The following is a 5,137-nucleotide window of genomic DNA, read 5'->3' as shown; positions in this document are numbered from 1 at the left end:
GAGTAGCTGGGATTACAGGCATGCGCCACCATGCCCAGCTTATGCACAATATTTAAATCTAGTTTTCTTTTTTGGAATTTAATCAATAAAATATTACTAGCCATTTTTTCAAAAGATAATTCCTGTCTCCCCTGCAAATTCAATTTTCTTAAAACAGGGATCTTGCAAAGCTTTGGGAGCTTGCTGGGATTTGTCTGAGAACATTTTGCAATTTTGTAGATGAGATGAGTATCTGAACCTGGCCTTCTTTCCATGTGCCCCTTTGGCGGTCCATTTAGCTCTCACCAACCTAGGGCGGCAACTTAAAAGAAAAAGCCAGTAGTTGAACAGAAAGAATATGAGGAATTAATTTCAACATTAAAAAGTACATTAATAATGTAAGTGCTTTATTATTTACAGTTTGTTCACATATAGTATATCATTTGAACGGTTCATATGTGCTGTGATGAATGAGAAATTTTGCTGACACATGCTTAATTTTCTTTGATCTACTCCCTTCATGTACATACATCCCCCTCATTTCCACAATTATTGTTCAATGCTATTCTTTCATTCAATAAATATATATTTTATGATACAGCATGTGAGGCACTGCACTAAGTGCTGGAGATACAATGGCAAAAAGACAAATATATACTGTCTACATGGGGCTTATAATCAAGTGTGAAAGATCAAATTTGAAGAAGTTCTTCAGGCCATGATTGGAGAGTACTATCTCAGAGAAAATAAAGAGTGTTTAGGGAGCATAAAACAATGAACCAGGAATGGTTAGGGGTCAGTGTCCCAGCAGAATTCCACTCAAGTAATGAGGCAACCTACAGAAGTCTCAGCAGAGTTACGAGAACCAGCAGTGGATGTTGAGTCATTTATGTACTAGTAGTCATGGAGAAGCCTTTATATACCTCAACAGGTGAGAACTGGAGCTATTGAGAAGAGGAGCACAGCCATTCCCAGAATCACAAGGCAAAACAGGGAGGGAGCAAGGGAAGAAATATCCTCATCTCTCTCTCTTCTTGCTCTGTTATCCTTCAAGAGCTTCTCATCGGCTCTGTGAGGTAGGAGGTTGGTCTTAGCCTCCTGGGGCCCAGATCAGGGCAGGAAGGAAGAGAGAAGGATTGGGGAGGAGAGAGAAGAAATGGAGAGTCACCATTACAGAGTGTTTCCTTCTGAATGAAATGTTTTTTTTTTTGAATTTTTTTTATTGCATTTTAGGTTTTGGGGTACATGTGAAGAACATGCAAGATTGTTGCATAGGTACACACAAGGCAGTGTGATTTGCTGCCTTCCTCCCCTTCACCCACATCTGGCATTTCTCCCCATGCTATCTCTCCCAACTCCCCACCCCCTACTGTCCCTCCCCTATTTCCCCCCCAACAGACCCCAGTATGTAGTGCTCCCCTCCCTGTGTCCATGTGTTCTCATTGTTCAACACCCACCTATGAGTGAGAACATGCATTGTGTGATTTTCTGTTCTTGTGTTAGTTTGCCAAGAATGGTGGTTTCCAGGTTCATCCATGTCCCTACAAAGGACACTACAAAGGACATGAACTCATCATTTTTGCTGGCTACATAATATTCCATGGTGTATATGTGCCACATTTTCTCTGTTCAGTCTATCATCGATGGGCATTTGGGTTACTTCCAGGTCTTTGCTATTGTAAACTGTGCTGCAATGAACATTCATGTGCATGTGTCCTTATAGCAGAACGATTTATAATCCTTTGGATATATACCCAGTAATGGGATTGCTGGGTCAAATGGAATTTCCATTTCTAGGTCCTTGAGGAATCACCACACCATCTTCCACAATGGTTGAACCAATTTACACTCCCACCAGCAGTGTAAAAGTGTTCCTATTTCTCCACATCCTCTCCACCATCTGTCTCCAGATTTTTTATTGATCACCATTCTAACTGGCGTGAGATGGTATCTCAATGTAGTTTTGATTTGCATTTCGCTAATGACCAGTGATGATGAACATTTTTTCATATGTTTGTTGGCCTCATGTATGTCTGCTTTTGTAAAGTGTCTGTTCATATCCTTCACCCACTTTTGAATGGGCTTTTTTTTTTCCCTTGTAAATCTGTTTTAGTTCTTTGTAAATTCCGGATATCAGCTCTTCGTCAGATGGGTAAACTGCAAAATTTTTTTCCCAATCTGTTGGTTGCCAATTCACTCTAATGACTGTTTCTTTTGCCATGCAGAAGCTGTGGAGTTTGATTAGGTCCCATTTGTCTATTTTGGCTTTTGTTGCCAATGCTTTTGGTGTTTTGGTCATGAAGTCCTTGCCTATGCCTATGTCCTGAATGGTTTTGCCTAGATTTTTTTCTAGGGTTTTTATGGTGTTAGGTCTTATGTTTAAGTCTTTAATCCATCTGGAGTTAAATTTAGTGTAGGGTGTCAGGAAAGGGTTTAGTTTCTGCTTTCTGCACATGGCTAGTCAGTTTTCCCAACATATTTATTAAACAGGGAATCCTTTCCCCATTGCTTGTTTTTATCAGGTTTGTCAAAGATTGGATGGTTGTAGATATTTTGTGTTTCCTCTGAGACCTCTGTTCTTTTCCATTGGTCTATAACTTAGTTTCAGTACCAGTACCATGCTGTTTTGATTACTATAGCCTTTTAGTATAGTTTGAAGTCCGGTAGTGTGATGCCTCCCGCTTTCTTCTTTTTGCTTAGAATCGACTTGGCTATGTGGGCTTTCTTTTGGTTCCATGTGAAGTTTAAGGTAGTTTTTTCCAGTTTTGTAAAGAAGGTCATTGGTAGCTTGATGGGGATAGCATTGAATCTTTAAATTACTTTGGGCAGTATGGCCATTTTCACAATATTGATTCTTCCTAACCGTGAATATGGAATGTTTCTCCATCTGTTTGTGTCCTCTCTTATTTTGTTGAGCAGTGGTTTGTAGGTCTCCTTGAAGAGGTCCTTTATGTTCCTTGTTAGTTGTATTTCCAGGTATTTTATTCTCTTTGTAGCAGTCATGAATGGCAGTTCATTCTTGATTTGGCTCCCTTTAAGTCTGTTATTGGTTTATAGGAATCCTTGTGATTTTTGCACATTGATTTTGTATCCTGAGACTTTGCTGAAGTTGCTTATCAGTTTCAGGAGATTTTAGGCTGAGACGATGGGGTCTTCTAGATATACAATCATGTTGTCTGCACATAGAGACAATTTGACTTCCTCCTTTCCTGTTTGAATACCGTTTATTTCTTTTTCTTGCATGATTGCTCTGGCTAGAACTTCCAGTACTATATTGAATAGGAGTGGTGAGAGAGGGCATCTTTGTCTAGTGCCAGATTTCAAAGGGAATGCTTCCAGTTTTTGCCCATTCAGTATGATATTGGCTTTTGGTTTGTCATAAATAGCTTTTATTATTTTGAGATACATTCCGTCAATACCTACTTTATCAAGGGATTTTAGCATAAAGGGCTGTTGAATTTTGTCAAATACCTTCTCTGCATCAATTGAGATAATCATGTGGTTTTTGTCTTCAGTACTGTTTATGTGGTGAATTACATTTATACACTTTCGTATGTTAAACCAGCCTGACATCCCTGGGATGAATCCTACTTGATCATGGTGGATAAGCTTTTTAATATGCTGTTGCAATTGGCTTGCCAGTATTTTACTGAAGATTTTTGTGTCTATGTTCATCATGGATATTGCCCTGAACTTTACTTTTCTTGTTGAGTCTCTGCCGGCTTTTGGTATCAGGAGGAGGTTTGTCTCATAAAATGATTTGGGAAGGATTCCCTCTTTTTGTATCGTTTGGAATAGTTTCAGAAGGAATGGTACCAGCTCCTCTTTGTATGTCTGGTAGAATTCGGCTGTGAACCCATCTGGACCTGGGCTTTTTTTGTGTGGTAGTCTCTTAATTGCTGCCTCAACTTCATACCTTGTTATTGGTCTATTCAGGGTTTCGACTTCTTCCTGGTTTAAGCTTGGCAGGAGGCAAGTGTCCAGGAATTTATCCATTTCTTCCAGGTTTACTAGTTTATGTGCATAGAGTTGTTTGTAATATTCTCTGATGATGGTTTGAAATTCTGTGGACTCTGTAGTTATATCTCCTGATTGTTTTTTATTGTATCTATTTGGTTATTCTCTCTTTTATTTTTTATTAATCTGGGTAGTGGTCTATTTTGTTGATCTTTTTGAAAAGCTAGCTCCTGGATTTGTTGATTTTTTGAAGGGTTTTTTGTGTCTCTATCTCCTTCAGTTCTGCTCTGATCTTAGTTGTTTCTTGTCTTCTGCTAGGTTTTGAGTTTTTTTATCTTGCTCCTTTAGCTCTTTCAATTTTGACGATAGGGTGTCAATTTTAGATCTCTCCTTGCTTCTCATGTGGACACTTATTGCTATATATTTTTCTCTAGTGACTTCTTTAAATGTGTCCCAGAGATTCTGGTATGTTGTATCTTCGTTCTCATTGGTTTCGAAGAACATCTTTATTTCTGCCTTCATTTCATTTTTTATCCAATCAATATTCAAGAGCCAGTTGTTCAGTATCCATGAAGCTGTGCGGTTTTGAGTTAGTTTCTGAATTCTGAGTTCTAACTTGATTGCACTGTGGTCTGAGAGACTATTTGTTATGATTTTTGTTTTTTTTTTTTTTTGCATTTGCTGAGTATTTACTTCCAGTTATGTGTTTAATTTTAGAGTAGGTGTGGTGTGGTGCTGAGAAGAATGTATATTCTGTGGATTTGGGGTGGAGAGTTCTGTAAATGTCTATCAGGTTTGCTTGTTCCAGGTCTGAGTTCAAGTCCTGGATATCCTTGTTAATTTTCTGTCTGGTTGATCTGTCTAATGTTGACAGTGGAGTGTTAAAGTCTCCCACTATTATTGTGTGGGAGTCTAAGTCTCTTTGTAAGTCATTAAGAACTTACCTTATGTATCTGGGTGCTCCTGTATTGGGTGTGTATATATTTATGATCATTAGCTCTTCTTGTTGCATTGATTTTTTTACCTTTATGTAATGGCCTTCTTTGTCTCTTTTGATCTTTGTTGCTTTATAGTCTATTTTATCAGAGATGAGAATTGCAGCTCCTTCTTTTTTTTGCTCTCCATTTGCTTGGTAAATCTTCTTTCATCCATTTATTTTGAGCTTTTGTGTCTCCTTGCAAATGAGGTGGGTTTCCTGGAT

This window comes from Callithrix jacchus, chromosome 4 (genome assembly GCF_049354715.1).
Source record: "Callithrix jacchus isolate 240 chromosome 4, calJac240_pri, whole genome shotgun sequence".
NCBI lineage: Eukaryota > Metazoa > Chordata > Mammalia > Primates > Cebidae > Callithrix > Callithrix jacchus.
Note: the sequence above shows the minus strand (reverse complement) of the source record.